Genomic DNA, 18,825 nt, shown 5'->3' with positions numbered 1-18,825 from the left:
AAGGCACTCATTCTGGAGAACTGTGTGGAACAGTTGGCAAAGCAACCACAAAGACATCCAGGTCTTTGCAACAGCAAATATTAGACACGCTAATAAAAACAAACAAGATGTACTTTGACTTAAAGGTCAAGTGCATCATCAGGAAGGCAGGACAGCAAAGGAATGGTAAAGACTTATCAGTTGACAGATCCGCTTGCTACTCTATTAATGATTGCTTACCCTATCATGAACAAAGCAAGTGACTGCCTGGTACAATCGTGTAACAACACAAACCAGTTTTGCATAAATTAACTCAAGGATTCAAAGGAGTCGATTAAGGAATTGTAAATAGTGTGAGTCAAGAGGCTCAATGAGCATCGACAAACAGATGGGTTGGGCTGGTGGCAGAATCTTAAATGCAAAAGCAAACCTGAGACTGGAACACAATCTGCTTTGGGCCTGTCCACTTCCAATTTGAAGAGAGAACAGGCAGATAATGAATCCACTCGCAGGAGATGAGTTGGTCAGTTAAGTAATTTCTTGCAGCTGTGAGCTTTCATTTTACTGTCTTTTTTATTTCTGAATGCATGTTTGTGAGGTTTTCCAGGTCCCAGAAACAGCAGGTGAGGAAGGTTAAATCTCGGGTATAAGTACCTTTACCCACTGCTTGTGGGCTGGGAGGAGTAGGAGCTGTCCGATTAAACACAGCCTCACACTTTCCCACACTCACTTTCAAACCAGCCCCAGTGACCCTTAAATCTCATCTCCACCTCTAGATGCCCTCCTCTCCACCGCTCCCCCCCAGCCCCACCCATGACTGCCCAAACACCAGCAAAAACACCAAGAGATTTGCTAACCAAAGTCATAGCTTCTAAATGATTGGACCCATCACTCTCTCACAGCCTGCCATCACCACAATAAACCCTCCTGCTCTCAGGCTATCTTAGTTATGGCCTTGTGCTGTCAAACCTCTGGACTGAAATTAGCTTGCAACCTGTCAATCAGGCTTGGCTGTGACGAGGAGAACCACAAAGAAGCTATATGTTCAGGTAAGCAGTAATTCCAGGTAATAAGACCTGAAAATAATCTTCCTACTCCCTTTGTGCTTTTGAACTATATTCCAGGGTCACTGTGTATGTTGATATTGAATGTCAACAAATCTAAGTATGAGCTGTATTAAATATAAGGTATATGTTTTCTAAAATATTGATGTTGGTGAAATAATTAACCCAGAAAGTGAGGAATTACGAATTGATAAGCTTAATTAAAGAGGGATTTTAAATCCAATTCAAGATCGAAATCTCCAAGTGAGCCACAGTAAACCTGTCTTGAGAAGCATTGTGATTAAACCCAAAGGAGAATGTAGGGGGGATAAATGAAGATTAATGATTAAGCTATCAGTAAATTGTGATTGAACATATTGCACATACAATGGTTCTAACAAGTACAAAGGACAGGAGTGCTCCTCCAGGACTCACAAATAAAACTGAGGCTTCCGTTACGACTAGGTGAGGAGGGTGAATCACTCTCCAACTTTCTTTAAGCATCTCAGTTGGCCGCAACAAAGGTTTTTAAATCTTTTTTATTGCACAGCTCTGTCTCACCCCAATAAAGCTGCAGTTCACTAGAATTAAATAAGGAGCTATTACAGGAGTGAGCGGAAGAGCAATCTTACTTGTTAATTCTGAATAAAAATAACAAAAACGTGACATCAGACACTCACAATAACGCAGTTTGAAAAAAGGCAAGAGTGTCTTGTGCAAAAAGAAAGATAAAAGTCATTACAATCCTTCGTGTCAAATTTTAACCTAAGAACATGTTTTTTTAACTGATGTCTTGCATCCTCAATTGTAGCAAATTTTGCAAATATTTTTGAGTTCTCCATGAATTGATGCTTCTTCAGTTTCATTTGTAATTAGATTGTATCTTTTGAGAAAGACTGAGAGAAGAAAGGAAAAGAGAGAGAGAGGGAGCAAATCTTCTACAAGCCCTGTTCCAAATCATATTTCTCTTTGCCATTCTGCGAAACAGCTGTTTCGAATAAAAGTCAAGAGTGTGATGCTAGAAAAGCACAGCAGGTCAGGCAGCATCCCAGGAAATGGAGAGTCGATGTTTCGGGCAAGAGACCTTCATCAGGAAGAGCTCATGAAGGGCTCTTGCCTGAAACGTCGATTCTTCTGCTCCTCGGATGCTGCCTGACCTGCTGTGCTTTTCCAGCATCACGCTCTCGATTCTGGTCTCCAGCATCACTTTCTCCTGTTTGGAATAAAAGCCCAACCATATATTCTCATGTCTAGTTTCATTGTTTTCCATGTTAATTTGCAAATGTCTCTTTCATTTTCAATTTTTCTGTGCAAATTTACATCCATAAAGATGCAAATCAAATGTGATACAGACATGTGTTTCAAGATTTTGAAAATGTTAATTTCATTTCTCTCTCTTTACTTATCTCACACTGTTTTATGAAGTTTGCCTAATCTGTGGCCATTTTAAGTGGGTGTTTTTCCTTAATTTAAACTATTTTATTCCAAGAAGGTCCTTGGTGTTAAAATCAGATAGAACAAAGAACAAAGAAAATTTAGAGCCCAGGAACAGGCCCTTTGGCCCTCCAAGCCTGAGCTGATCCAAATGTTCTGTCTAAACCTCTCAGTCAATTCCTAAGCATTTTTATCCCTCTGCTCCCCACCTACTCATGCATCTGTTCATCTTAAATGAATCTACCATGCCTGCCTCTACCACCTCTGCTGGCAATGCGTTCCAGATGCCCACCACCCTCTGTGTGAAGTACTTGCCGCGTGTATCCCCCTTAAACTTTCCACCTCTCACCTTGAAAGCGTGACCTCTCTTTATTGAATCCTTCACCCTGGGGAAAAGCTTGTCTCTATCCACCCTGTCTATACCCTTCATGATTTTGTAAATCTCAATCAGGTCCCCCCTCAATCTCCTTTTTTCTAGTGAAAATAAACCTAACCTACTCAACCTCTCTTCATAGCTAGCACCTTCCAAACCAGGCAACATCCTCATAAACCTTCTCTGGACCCTCTCCAAAGCGTCCACATCCTTTTGGTAATATGGCGACCAGAACTGTACACAGTATCCTAAATGTGGCCGAACCAACGTCTTGTACAATTTTAACATGACTTGCCAGCTCTTATACGCAATACCCCATCCAATGAAGGCAAGCATACCATATGCCTTCTTGACCACTCTATCCACCTGTGCAGCAACCTTCAGGGTACAATGAACCTGCATTCCCAGATCTCTCTGCCCATCAACTTTTCCCAAGGCTTTTCCATTCATTGTATAATTCACTCTAGAATTAGACTTGCCTAAATGCATCACCTCACATTTGTCTGGATTGAAAGCCATCTGCCACTTTTCCGCCCAACTCTCCAGTATATCTATATCCTCCTGTATTCTCTGTCAGTTCCTTATGCTTTCTGCTACTCTACCAATCTTTGTGTCATCTGCAAACCTGCTGATCATACCAACAGTGCCCTTTTCTAGATCATTTATGTATGTTACAAACAACAGTGGCCCCAGCACTGACCCCTGTGGAACAACACTGGTCACCTTTCTCCATTTCGAGAAACTCCCTTCAACTACTACTCTGTCTCCTGTTGCTCAACCAGTTCTTTATCCACCTAGCTAGAACACCCTGCAAACCATGTGACTTCACTTTCTCCATTACTCTACAATGGGGAACCTTATCAAGCGCCTTACTAAAGATGATTGATGCTGAAAATTTATAGTCTTTAGCTTACCACTATTGTCTCACATCCCCCACTGCAATCTTCCCCAATTCCTCCTCATTCACTGTGCCCCATATAGGATGGAGGAGAAAGTGAGGACTGTAAGTGCTGGAGATCGGAGTCGAGAGCGTGGTGTTGGAAAAGCACAGCAGGTCAGGCAGTAGCTGACAAGCAGGAGAATCAACGTTTCGGGCATAAGCCCTTCATCAGGAATGATCCTCCTGCTCCTTGGATGCTGCCTGACCTGCTGTGCTTTTCCAGCACCACACCTTCATATAGGATGGAACTAACTCATCCTACCAATTAGGGGTGGAATCTTCTATTGTGGGGTACAAGTTCGGTGGTGGGCATAAAAGTGAGCACCATTTGTACTCCAGTACATGTTGACTTTTCTCACATAATTAGGTGGTTGTCAACTCATCACACGATATGTACGAGAACTGTAGTGAATCTCTGGGTACAGCAGACAGAAGATTGATGCCACTGCCAATGCAGAATGTGGCCAAGGGACCTCCCATCATATTTAGGAAGCACTTTTATTGGCATTCATTCCTTGCAAACCATGAGAATCTTTCAACATTTCAAATTAGATACCTGACACTGTCACTTCTGCAGTTCTCTAGTCAGCCTGCTAGCCCATTCCAAACAGATTTCCTTGGCCTATGGCCATTGTACTCCAGTCGCCCTCCCTTGGCCATCCTCTGTGCCTTGTGTAATATGGGTGACAGCCATTGGATATCAATCATGGCACGGAATTGATGATTCTGGCCCACGGAAGAAAAAGCAACAGCTTTTTCATCCTCATCTCAGCTCTAGAGGGTCACCCCTTCAATCTGAGGCTGTGCCCTCAGCAATAGCAAAAGCCTACTAATGACCTCTCCTTCTTGTTTCCAATCTGGAATTAAAAGTCACATAATGCTTGGTTTGGAATGGGATCTTCGTGGTGGTGAGCTGAATGAGGAGGCTTTGAGAGCTTAATTGGAAGCCCTCATCCCACCAATGGGAACCTGGTTTTTGACCTCGTGTGAATAAACTGTCCTATCTGCTTTGTTTTCTGCTCTTGGAAGCAGCATAAGCCACTCCCCCTCCCACTCTGCTGAGGACATGCAGGTCCTGGGCCTCCTACATCGCTACTTCCTAACCACTCGATGCCTGGAGGAAGAACGCCTCATCTTCAGTCTCGGGACCCTCCAACCCCATGGCATCAGTGTGGATTTCACCAGTTTCCTCATTTCCTCTCCCCCCACCTTATGCCAGTTCCAACCTTCCAACTTGGCATCGCCCTCATGACCTGTCCTACCTGTTCACCTTCCTTCCCAACTATTTGTTCCACCCTCCTCTCCAACCTATCACCATTACCCTCACCTCCACCTACCTATCGTACTCTCAACTATCTTGCGCCAGCCCCATCCCTCTCCCATTTATCTCTCAGCCCCCCCAGCCCACAAACTGTATTCGTGCTGAAATGCTTTTGTCTGAAACGTCGATTCTCCTGCTCCTCGGATGCTGACTGACCGGCTGTGCTTTTCCAGCACCACACTCTCAACGCTAATTTCCAGCATCTGCAGTCCTCACTTTCTCCTGGTTAATTTTCCTTTACTTTCTCCCACAGAATGGATGGGAGGCCCGTAATTTATTTGGACCCTTTAACTTAAAAACCTGTCCCTTATTTTTGGCAAAGTTTGGAAAGCTTATAATTCCCACAGCTCCTAGTCCATTAATTTTAAATTGTGTCCCAACTTATAGCTTTGACATTCACAATGAAACATGTCTGCACTAGCTAAATGACGAAAGGCAGCAATTTTGAAAGTCTATGAATTCTCACAGTTTTCAACCCCTCCCTATGGTGATGAAATGTAGCACTATTGAACTGATGGGTTGCTATGGTATAAATTGTGTTCCTTATACAAGTAGTACTTGTTAATTCAAGGATTATTTGCTGTTAAATAAGAAATCCATAAGAAAGCTGTTGGCAGCTAATGCTTGGTAATGCATTCATTTTTCTTCTGAAATGGGATGTGCAGTTCAGGTAAATCGTTGCAGGTAGGTGGTTGGTTGAACCACTGATATGTGTTGGGAGCAGAGTGGATGATAACCCTAAGGCTAATTCTCTCATATACCTCAGTGTGTGTACTGATGATAGTTTGGAGTTTGACCTCTGAGCATACATACCCATGAATGTCATGTGTATACTGCATCTCAATGATGGAGGTTAAGATGGTCTTTTGCTCTGAACTGGAGACATTGTAAGTTAAACAGATTTCTACTTATCCTGTTGAGAAGCTACGCACCAGCAGGAAGTTTCATGGATAAATTCAGCAGCTCAGAGGTTATCATTTACAAACACATGGGACAGAACCTTATGTTGAAAAATATGTTGCTGGAAAAGTGCAGCAGGTCAAGCAGCATCCAAGGAGCAGGAGAATCAACGTTTCAGGCATAAGCCCTTCTCCTGCTCCTTGGATACTGCCTGACCTGCTGCACTTTTCCAGCAACACATTTTTCAGCTCTGATCTCCAGCATCTGCAGTCCTCATTTTCCCCTAGAACCTTATGTTGCTCCCATAAGCAGGAAACAAGGCAGACAGTTTAGATTTTTGCTGAGAGCTAAGCTCTTTTTGATTACATTTGTATCCATGAAGCTTCAAGGGTACTGTGATGGAGAACAGTGTTGCTATGATGACATGACCTAGCTTGACCAGGTTTACACATGCCAGTGCTGCATCCATTGATGGAGATCACAATTTGTGTGCCAGGTTAGTGCAGGCTCAATGGTCAAAAAGAATGCCCATCAATGAAGAAAGAAGGTTAATGATCTTCTCCACTCTACCAGTGTAAGTGCCACTATCCTTTCTTTGATACTTCACCCTCTCTCTCTCTATCTCTGCTACTGTTACGTACATCTCACCAAGCCTCACTACTGCTTGCAACAATTTCTCCACTCATCCTCGCCCAATGCAACCCTCAGCACCACTACACTTTCATACTCTCTGCACTGCTTACTCACTCAGGCCATCTCTCCATCTACACCAAAAGTAGCAGCAGTGTCACTCATTTTCACTGCCCTGATTACCTGCTGTTTTCTCATTCCAGCAGGAGAACAGCCAATGGTTGGGCAAGAAGATTCAAGATGAGTGGTGGGCTGGCCAACATTTGGCTCCTCACCCCTTATACAGAGAGGACCCTGGCTCAAACCACACAAATGTCTAACTATATCCAAGCCCCTGGACTGATATTAAAAGGTTGCCATTGACTTGCTGTGTTGAGTGAAGATATCTACCTTGAGGTAAGTAAGGACTCTGGACAACTACGACAAACCTCCTGGATTTGTGTCTGTGTGAAGCAGCAAGTCCAGACAGAACTAAGATATGCACAGAGCATCCCTGACATGCATTGATTTGCCTTGCCTTTTTTGTGCTTTCTCTCCTCAGCCAGGTTCCTATTACCTCTTCTGGGCTTGCTCTTTAGCACAGACATCAATCCAGGAAACTTGTCGTAGTTGTCAGCAGTCTTCAGTCAAGTCAAAAGAGATAATCTTCACACAGTCAGTCAAAGGCAGTCTCTGATTCTAGTCAAGGGTCAAGGACAAGGTCAGTCAGCTGCTTTGGATTTAAAGTCAAGATGGCCTCTACATTAATGCGTATAGTCAAGGGTCTGGTGATCTACCATCCATCTTGAGTCTTTCCGCCTTATTGTGGGCTGGTTTCCTCTTGGAATGAAAGGAGCAAGGATTTGAGGAGATGGAAGTTATTGGCACAGCTGTTACTTTTGGTGCGGGCGGGATGGAGCCCCAAGTGAGTGAGTGGGCAGCACAGAGGGCATGCAGGGTCAGTAATGTTGGGGATTGGGTGGATGAGTGACAGAAAATGTTGCAGGTGAAAGTGAGAGTGGTAGGACCATAAGACCATAGGTTACAGGAGCAAAATTAGGCCATTTGGCCTATCGGTTCTGCTCCACCATTCAATCATAGCTGATATGTTTCCTAATCCCATTCTCTTGCCTTCGTCCCATAATCCTTGATCCCCTTATCAATCAAGAACTATCTAGCTCCGTCTTAAATGCACTTAATGACTGGGTCTCTGCAGCTCTCCATGGCAATGAGTTCCACAGATTCACCAACCTCTGACGAAAGAAATTCTCCTCATCTCAACTCTAAAGAGTCATCCCTTCACATTGAGGCTGTGCCCTCAGTCCTAGTCCCTTCTACTAGTGGAAACATTTTCTCCACATTCACTCTGTCCAGGTGTTTGAGTATTCTGTGAGTTTCAATGAGATCTCCCTCATCCTTCTAAACTCCATCGACCACACACTCAGAGTCCCCAACAGCTTCTCATATGACAGGCCTTCTTGTATTCCAACCCTCTTGAAATGAATGCTAACATTTCATTTGTCTTCCTCACTGCCAACTGAGGAGAAAGTGAGGACTGCAGATGCTGGAGATCAGAGCTGAAAATGTGTTGCTGGAAAAGCGCAGCAGCTCAGGCAGCATCCAAGGAGCAGGAGAATCGACGTTTCGGGCATGAGGCTCCATGCCTGAAACGTCGATTCTCCTGCTCCTTGGATGCTGCCTGACCTGCTGCACTTTCACTGTCAACTGAACCTGCTTGTCAACCTGAAAAGGATCCTGAACTAGCCCCTTTGTGCTTCAGATTTCCAAAGCCTTTCCATATTAAGAAAATAGTCTATGTCTATATACTTCCTACCAAAGTTCTTAACCTCACTCTTTTCAACATTATATTCCATCTGCTATTTATTTGTACACTCTTGCCTATCCAAGTCTTTCTGCAACCTCCTCATTTCCTCAATACAACCTATCCCTCAACCTATCTTTGTGTCATGAACAGAGCAAGGATCGAGTCAGAGGGAAGTGGCAACAGTTAGATTGATAGAGTGGAGAAGGTCACTGACCTTCATGTTACATTGCTGTGCATTCCTTACTTGACTTGAGACTGCACTGACCCAGGCAGCAACCACAGTCCAGGCTGGCATGGCCTGGTGTCTGTGCCTCCATTGCTTCTCCTGAACAAGATAAACATTCACATCTGTACCCTACCATTCAGTAGGACCTCCAGTCCCTGCCTGAAAAATGGGACACCAAATGCCAAGAGCTGTTCAGGGCAGGTCTAGACTGAGAGTGATTGTCTGAGTGCACTATAGGCTTTTAAGTGTGACAAGGGGTTTAAGGGATGCCAGTGTTTCAATGGCTATCCACTGAGAGGCGAGTTGGTCTGGAAATAGAATCAGATATGAGGGACGCCATCTGGTAGGTCGTTTATCAGGTGTGATTGGTAAGGTATAATGCAAAAACTCACCTGATTTCACAACAAGGATCCCACCACAAAACTTAATGTAACTTACATTTCACCAAAAATATGTCAAATTGTCACTTCTGCAAACTGGAAAGCTTTCGTATAATAAAAAAAATCAAGATTGTAAAAATTTTCAGATTATTTATACAAAGTTCATCTAACAGATAAAAAAGTGTCCATTGTACACTATTTGATGGGCATTCTGGCATGATAATGATATGCAAATGTTTAATCATTTCCCATTGCTTTCATGTTTGCACCTTAGACTTAGTTCTGAGGTCAGTTTGTTTACATGGGAAATTTTATTGACTCTTGGCTGCAATCCACCTGCCTAACCGTTTTGCAATTATTTACCTCTGTTCACAGCTGGTTTATGTAATTGCACATTTTGTGTAATTTATGTTTATTGCTACTGTTTATTTACATGGGCTATTCAACATCATCCAAGAATCCTCAGCAAAGTTGTGAGCTGTGTTCATAAAGTTAATAATGAGTAAGGGGAAAGGGATTAATTCTCTGTTGATTGTGAGCCCTTCCCAACACAATCAACCTTTGCAATGAATTTAATTGGAAGAATTGGGTCAATCACTTTTGGTAACAGAGATAGGTTCTTTCTGGAGTCATTTCCTTCTCCCCTTCCTCAGCCAGCAGGTGTATTGTCACATGTTCCGATTTAGAATCATCTTCAGAATTAAGGTCAGTCCAGCCTGGATATCATTTCCGAGCAATATAAGGATGCAGTCAGGACCAGGATGGCAGGATTAGTCCTACCTCACAATTGCCACTTCCCAGAGAAAGATTTGGCCTGTTGTTTTCTTTTAACGTTCATTTTAGTGACCTCGTTTACAGTTCTAAAATGTAACAAATGTCCCTTCATCAAAATCTTTTCACTAGCATGCAATACAATCATTTGAGAAAGAAAATTACATCATTGCAATTAAAAAGGCATTTTAAACTATTGACAAATAAGCATTTTAATCCATGTGATAGGCCAATAGTGAATTTGTTCTATAATGTTGTTAGGAATACCATTTTGATAAAAGTAAAGTGAAATAACTCCACAGTATCCAGTCACCAAATCACCCTTTATTAACATATGAACAGCCCTTGACAATAGTACTGCCTCATTCAGAGTCAGCTACCAGAGCGTCAGTATCTCTGACACACTCTTTTTTTTCCATCATCTTAAGTTTATTCAAAATAAACCACTTGAAATACAATATACCACATGGATGCCATCCTCAAGAACAAGAGATGTTAAATAATTGAGACTGTTGGTCCAAGCAGAGATTGCTACTTTATTTTTTGCTTACACCCTTGCTGGCTCCTTTCTTGTTGGGCTTCTTAGCAAACCACATATTCAGGGCTCCCTGATGGGACCAGATTATCAGCCCCAATCAGGGAGCTCATATTCGATGAGGTCCAGTCGGCTGACCTTGTTACAATCACTACACAAAGTACTGTAGATGCTGGAAAGTTTTGACGATGGGTCATTGGTCTCGAAAACCTCCTATCTCCACAGTTGCTACCAGGACCTGCTGAATTCTCCAGCATGTTCTGCTTTTACATGGTTTTGATGTACCTGAGTTACTATTCTTTAATTTCGTAACAAGCATTTCACTTTCGTTTTAGCTTTGTCACTGCCTTGGGGACTAAAATTCACCAAATCCCTCATGCTTCAGAAAGAAGCTATGGGCTCTTTGCGCCAGTCACCTCATTTATCAAAGTTGATTGGAAGATTTTTCCAGTGCGTATATTGCAGACTTTGCCACAAGACAGGGACTATTGCTGGACGTGCTAGACCCAGTGGAGATCAGAAAATTGCAAACAGAAGCTAACATTGCCTGTCACCTTCAGCCTAAGACACTGAGCAGGAATTGTGTTTCAATTAGATGTGCATTTTATAGGCTTATTTCATCTCCACAAATTTTAATCAATAAATTTATTTGCTGTCCTTTACCAAAGTCCTCTCATTTTAGCTGTTAGTTAAATGGTGCAGTTAATAAGAACGAAATACATGTCTGTTTTGCATCTTATGCTAAACAGACAAAAAACATTGCCAACAAGTGATTGCATTTTCTTGTCTCTTAATCATCCAGTTTTAGGTTCAAGTATCATTGTTCCACAGCAAACACAAAACTCCAGGCTGATACTGCAGTGATGGATTGTTGGAGATATTGTCAGCGTGGAAGAAGGTTCACTGCACCCGAAACATTAACTCTGTTTCTCTCTCCATGGTTGTTGCCAGACCTGCTTAGTTTTTCCAGTATTTTTGGCTTTTGTTTCTGATTTCGAGCATCCACACTTCTTTGGCTTCTGATTATCTGAGATTTGTTAAGGAGAATGCACAAGGGAACAAATGTCCATCAAAGTTTTGCTTGATTTAAAAAGGGCACAATGCCATGATATTTTCATGCTTTCCATGCAAAGGAAAGATCCTTGCATATGAATAGATGTAGCTTCTAGCAAATGTGAATGAGCCACGTTGTGATTTGGGTTTATAATCTTAAATTGGTTGTTAGTGTATTTCTTAATGCACTTGGATTGTTCAGCAAGTGCTTTACAATCATAGAATTGCAACTAATATTAGACATTATTTTCTATTTTTTGCAAGCACAGGTTAGTTGGTAGAGTCAGCACTCTGTCTATTATGAACAGGATAGATTGTTCTCTATGATCTGTCAGTCACTTGGATATAGGGTCTACATACATGGCATTGCACTGATTTTGAACTAGGTAGCCTGCATTATTGATCTAGCATGCAAAATGTCTTATTCTCTGGACGGCAGTACCCTACCAATGAAAAATGGCTTTGGAGTTACTTTTGCATAGTTGTAACTTGAAATAGATATCTTCATTCATTACTCAAATGTCAAAGGTATATAATTTGATGGAAATTGGGCACTTTTTACCTCAAAATCGCAACCGTAGGCCCACTTGTGGATATCAGTGATAGACAGTGAGCAATGATATGATTGGCATAAGTATTATTCTGCAGCAAATCTATGATTTTCCTTTTAATGGGCTCAAGTTTGTGTGGTGAGCAAATAGCTTGGCCCCACACATGATATTAGAATTAGAATTAGGTTTATTGTCATGGAGTACAGTGAAAACTTTATAGTATCGCTCCTCAAAGTGCAAATCTTCAAAACAAAATAGAGAAATAAAGAAAAAAACGCTAATCATATACTTCATGAAACTGTAGGAATTCTAATATGCATCTTGACCAGTGAAGCTAGGTCTGTAGTAGACAGTAGTATGGAACGTATAAATAATGACACATCAAGGAACTGGAGCTTGTTAGACTGCTCCATTTCAAAGGAGAATTTGAACGCAGGATGGAGCCATTAAGAAAATTTTTTAAAGCAGCTGCAGCTTCAAAGCATCTACATCCTGGGAATACTCGAGAGGGTGGAGGTCAGGGGATCATTCCATATTTCTCTCAGAAAGCAAGGGAACAGACTGAGGCAGGGCCCTCTTGTGGCACAGTGACTCTGTCCCTACCCCTAGTCTGAGAGACGCAGGTTCAAATGCCACCTGCTCCAGAGGTGTGTAATAACATCTCTGAACAGGTTGAGTAGAAAAATAGGTGGAACTTGCTTCTGTAAAAGACTCATCCGTGTTTAATGGATGAACAGATGCTTAAATAAGAAACTGAAGTGGCGAGAGTGAAGGAAGGAAAAAAAAGGCAGCCTTGTAAATTCTCACAGGCTGATGGGAAAACTTGCTATAACAAATGAGAAAATGGAAGAATGACATGTAGAGAAACAAAGGGGAGGCAGCATATGCAGCAGACCACCAGGTAACCAAGGAAGTAACTGTACTACCCTCAAGAACAAGTTGCAGCGTTGGAAGAAGTTTAATAACCTCACTAGTTCAACAAAAAAAAAACATTTAGACGAATAAGGGAGAGTGGCACTTAGATTGAAACCAAGAAGTTCAAAGCTAGAACAGTGAAACTTAGCCCTTCAGGATATCACACTTTTCCCAGAAGCAAATTAACTTGTCAGCATTCTGCTTGAGGGTTTTACAATCTGTAATATATGTTAGCACGCTGGGGTCACAACAGCCTTGATCCTTCTAACCTTTGGAAGCTAACCGAGAGTTTCAAATAGTCAACTTCACACGTCATGTCAACAGTATAAGATGAGCAGAAACGTTTATGCCAGTCGCCATTATATATCTCCAAAAGCAGGTTGACACATTCTGAAAGCAAAAATTGATACAAGAGCAGGTGTTAACTTCTTACCACTGTCCATTTTAAGAGACACACACTCCGACGAGTGGTGCTCCATTATACAACCGACAAAACCTACAACCCTCTCACAGCATATCACAGAGTCAAAAATTACACTGGGTTATGGTCCTGTTCTCTTTAATAGCAGTTAGTATTGGTTTTTAATCCTGTAACATTTTCTGGAGGATAACTATTAAACTTAAGTGAGTCTTTATGTAATGCACACCTCAGCATTACCCCTTTCAAAGCATAACACCTTTTAGAGCCTTATACAACAATCAACATCTAAGAGGGGATCACTGGGTAGTAGGTCAGGGAAGTGGTATTGATGCCACAATCAGATCAGCCACAATCTTATCAAATAGCAGAGCAACGTCAAGGGGACTAATCACCAATTTCCATTTCTATGTTCTCATTATAAGGTAGCCCAGAGAAATGAGGTCAATGGCAGCCAATGATATGGAGGAGCCGCTGTTAGACTGGGGTGGACAAAGTTAAAAATCATACATCATCCAGGTTATAGTTCAACATGTTTAATTGGAAGCACTAGCTTCCGGAGCACTGCTCCTTTACTAGGTAGCTACCCAATGAAGGGATAGCACTCCAAAAGCTAGTGCTTCCATATAAACCTCCTGGACTATAACCTAGTGTGGTGTGAATTTTAACAGGGAAGTAAGCTCATCCTGCTTCTGTGCTCTCATTATAGGGAAGTCTGAAGAAAATGAAAGCTCTGGGACCTTTTCCTAACTTTGCCTCACTTCAAGCAAGATCCAGGTAAATCAGATTAACACTGGAGAGGAACTGAATGAAGAACCTGGGACTACAATTGAAGAAGGTATTGAAAACATTTGTGCAAATTATACATGGGAGCATCTCGGAGGAATTCTCTCTCTCTCAAGTATGTGAAGCTCTTTTTGATCCAGTGGAGTCCATTCTATTACTGAACCTTGCTTCCCAGTTCCAGTGGATGCATAGTGATATACTTCCTGCTCCATTAGCAGAAACCCTGGCTGTTGGTCAATGACAAAAGGTCACCTAGTTAACAGGTATATATCCCAGAACGTAGGGATATTCAAAAGAGAGTTGTTAATTTTCTAGAAAGCTCATAATCAAGTACCCCATCTTTCTACCTCTGAGCTGAAGCCCTCAACTTGCATGAAGAAGGGTTAAACCTGGTTAAAGAAACATACTATGTGAGAAGACAGAGCCAAATTATTCTTTTGTAAATAGTTGATATCATTTGCCCTGCTATTTGGGTTTCATGGATGACAATGGGTAACAGAAAATGAGCTCATGATTGCGAGAAGCAACAATTTCACATAAACTGAGAATTTGGTGAGAGGAATGGATCTCTGATGAGTTGAGAATTTCTGACAACAGAATTCGATTTGTCTGTCAATGTGTTAGTGTCTAATGCTGGATAAGAGACACTCTAAGTACAGAGCCTTCTTATGTCGTGACACTTTAATACTTTCTTAGCCCATTGTTTTTGTTCTATTTCAACATGACACCTGAGGGACAGATGGCTGGATGGCAAGAGGTTCCCACTAATAACAAGGCTCAAGTATGGCCTCTTTGTAGGGTGGCCAATTCTGCAGTGAACTGCTACAATCAGACACACACACAAAAACAAAGATCAAAAACTCAACCTCCCTCTCAGCAATTGAGCAGCATTTGCCACTGAACCTATTTCCTGTCTTTCAATGGGTCAAGCCTCTATTGTCAATGACTCTCTATGACTCTATGTCAGCATGACCAGGATCTCTACAGACTTTCACGAATCCTAGTTACTTGTGTTTTTAAAAATCTTTTATTTCAGAATCAAACTTGACTTCAGACTAACTTAAAATGCTAATTTGAACTTCCATTTGGAGTTTGTGATAAGTGGTCACAACTGACAAATGTGAATTTATTTTTCACTGTTCCAATTTTATTATAGTAGTCAGCACTGAGTGGTGGCTCAGGTTAGCTCAGTTGTGTACTAAACAAAACTGACAGCATCTGTTTGGTCCCTATCCCAGTTGAGATAGTTAATGGAGCTCAGCTCTAATTGTTGTCCCATTGTGATGTCATTGGATAAAGATGTATTAACATTCGTTAATATTCAAGGCTAATACATGCAGAGAGAGCATTGATTCTCCTGCAGTTATTTCAACAGATGTTCTTTCACTTTGTAGACATACTTTTGTTATAGTGTTTGAGATATAAAATAGAACACTTGAAATATTCCGCACTGTCATTTTCATACTGAATGAGACCATAATTTCTGCGGAATTGACACATATCAACCAGAATAGTCAGAATTTATATCTCTCACGAACTGCACACCGAGTTGAGATTAACATGACAAACTACCCATCAGTTGTGATCATTGTGTTTAGCGTTGCTGTTTTCACTTACTTTATTTCTCAACTTCCCGGGGATCTTTCTGTAATTATTCCACACGTTTCAACAAAATGGAGAAAAATTCAAAAGGCCAGAGTTTAGTGGAAATCAGAGGAGAAATCTATTTAAGATGGCAAAAAAAAAATGCAATTAGAGACAATTGCATGTAATTGCAAATACTTAACAAGTAATTACATATAATTCACTTTACAAAGCACGAGCTGGTAGGCTTCGGTATCATTTTGGTTTCACGTTTAGACAAGGCTTCAACCCCACCCTCTTCCACTCTCTCGAATCTGCAAGCAAGATTTTTAACTTATGAATTAAAGTGGGGTTTCATCTAGTCAAAAATATATGTATTCAAATAATTATAGCCAAGACTAAAAATACAAAGGTAGAAACAGCTTTAAATCTTTAGTAAAATCGACATAAAGCTGAAATGTGCGAGAATCATGTGCAAGCACTATTATGTATTTTGACCTACAAGCTGAATTTGCCACAGCATTATCAAGACTTGCATGGCAAAAAAACACACACTATACCTACTCAAAGGATCTGTCTCTTGACTAAAGCTAGAATATTAAACATAAATTGTGAAGCTGCATGAGTCCCAGTATAAAGAAAGCAAAGTGCAAAGCAGACTAACAGAACAAATCTTTCAAGTAACTATAAAGTGACACCTTTTTGCATTTTGCTTTGTTTACTATCATTTTGGGAGCTGTCATTTCAAACTGCATTGTGCAAAGGAATATTAGTAATAAGCAGAAGAATTTGGGGCGTATGTTTATCAAAATATAAGTTGACATCTTCAAAATACTTTCAAAAATGCCAACAGAACACTAAGCCAAACAAATAGGACTCTGTTAACTCATTTTTTTCGATTAGAATCAGTCTAAACATTATGGCACAGACAACAGCACACAGGGGGCTAACACTTTCAACACGTTATCTGGGCTGACACCAATTGTTAAAGTTAACCTGAGGATGTAACTTTTTAAAAAAGTTTTGTGATTTACATATGAAGGAAGTGAAACCAACATGGTCATTCTAACAGATGAGACACTTAACAAACAATCAAGGTATTTTTCAATGTATAATTTCAGTTACCTCACACTGTAAACTTTTGCTATAAATTCTGTGTCTTACAATTGTGTATTCTACAACCACCTGATGAAGGAGCGGTGCTCCGAAAACTAATGCTTCCAATTAAGCCTGTTGGACTATAACCTGGTGTTGTGTGATTTTTAACTCCAAACAAATATGTTTTTTTCTCCAATGTGTATACTTAAGCATTGGAGAATCTGCTTAACCAGAAGCAAATTATTCATCTACCCTTCCAGAATTATTCTTTTCCTGGAGTTCTGTAAGATATTTTGATATATAACAAATTGTTGTGCAATGTTTGTGTAAGGTGGTAAAATATAAATAACTGCTCTGTTATGAGTTAATTACCTGAGTCCTACAGTTGCAGAATTATCAAGAGAATTACAGCTGTGAGTTTAAATTGCACAAGTTAGTGGACATTGCCTTTCGGTTAAAAAAGGAGCAGGCTTTATACAATTAAAGTAGAGGAGAAAGTGAGGACTGCAGATGCTGGAGATCAGAGCTGAAAATGTGTTGCTGGAAAAGCGCAGCAGGTCAGGCAGCATCCAAGGAGCAGGAGAATCAACGTTTCGGGCATAAGATTCCTGAAGAAGGGCTTATGCCCGAAACGTCGATTCTCCTGCTCCTTGGATGCTGCCTGACCTGCTGCACTTTTCCAGCAACACATTTTCAGCAACAATTAAAGTAGAGCCTTGGGTAGTATTGTAGAACAGAGAGACCTAGGGTTCAGGTACATAATTCTTTGAAGTTTGTGTCACCTGTTGACAGGATGCTTAAGAAGGCACTTAGTACACTTGCCTTCATTGCTCAGATCTTTGAGTAAAGGCGTTGGGATGTCATGCTGAAGTTGTACAGCATATTGGTGAGGCTGGAGTACTGTGTCCAGTTCTGGTTACTCTGTTATAAGTAGGATGTTATTAAGTCTGAAAGGGTTGAGAAACGATTTACCAGAATGTTGCCAGGAATAGAGGGTTTTGCGTTATAAGGAGAGACTGAATAAACTGAGACTTTTTTCCCCTGGAGCATTCTGGTTGAGGGATGACCTTATAGAGGTTGGTAAAATCATGACAATATGGATAAGGCAAATGGCAGGTGTCTTTTTCCAAGCTTGAGGGATATTTCTAAGGTGAGAGGAGAATGATTTTAAAAAGATATGAGGGGCAACGTTTTTACACAGAGTGATTAGTGTGTAGGATGAACTTCCAGAGGAAGTGGTGGATGTGGTACAGTTACAACATTTAAAAGACATTTGGATAAGTACATGAATAAGAAATGTTTGGAGGGACAAGGACCAAGTGCAGGCAGGTGGGACTAGTTTAGTTTGAGGTTATGACCAGCATGGACTGGTTGGACCGAAGGGTCTATTTCCGTGCTGAATGACTCTATGACTTTGTGAAGAGCTTTATGAGTCAGGGTAACACTAACAGCCTTCCTGCATTATATCTCTGTGATGTAGTTGTGTTTTCATTCAAGAAAATGTGTAGCCTAAGCTATATTAAATCTGAAGCAGCTAATGTACTCCTATGTAGACAGCTGCTATAGGAAAAGCTGGTTAAAAATTCTGAAAATAAACTTACAAAACTGGTCAGCTATATATGATCCATTTGCTATAGTTGTTTTCCAGATTTCCTATATAAGAAAAGACCGACATCCAAAGGAAATTGTGTCCTGGACAGTTAACAAGTATTGAGAAATACTGAATTCTGATATCAGACTTTAAAAATAGTTACTGCTTTTGAAATCACTTGGGCCCACCCTGGCTGGAAAATCTAAGACCCAGGAAAAAACCTACAATTCCCTCTTCACTGCATCTGACTGTTTCTGAAAGGCCTACAGGGTACTTGGCTCCACAAACCTACCAAGATGTCTATTCTAAGTGTTGATTCCAGGATCTCAAAAGCCAAGTTATGTGAAATAAAATCACTGGGTACTGTTTGTGAAACTCTGCTGGACTGTGCTTATTATTTTCCCCCCTTTCTCCATTTAGCCTGTAAATTTACATCAAACAAACACATTATCATGAGCCTTTCAGCATCAATACTAATTCCATGGCTCATTAA

At 41.0% G+C, this 18,825-nt stretch overlaps 1 long non-coding RNA gene across 1 annotated transcript; it reads left to right on the top strand.

Moving 5' to 3' along the window:
• Positions 1–323: 323 nt before the first annotated feature.
• LOC148150522 (uncharacterized) lies at positions 324–18,707 on the top strand. Its single transcript, XR_015751776.1, has 3 exons — positions 324–502; positions 13,983–14,174; positions 18,379–18,707. It is a non-coding gene; the product is annotated as an uncharacterized LOC148150522 (long non-coding RNA).
• Positions 18,708–18,825: the final 118 nt, after the last annotated feature.

Source organism: Chiloscyllium plagiosum, unplaced genomic scaffold, assembly GCF_037043375.1.
Source record: "Chiloscyllium plagiosum isolate Xiang-an unplaced genomic scaffold, Cpla_swu_hap1 HiC_scaffold_3, whole genome shotgun sequence".
Classification (NCBI taxonomy): Eukaryota; Metazoa; Chordata; class Chondrichthyes; order Orectolobiformes; family Hemiscylliidae; genus Chiloscyllium; species Chiloscyllium plagiosum.
The sequence above is the reverse complement of the archived record's forward strand: the minus strand, read 5'-3'. Positions and strand labels throughout refer to the sequence as shown.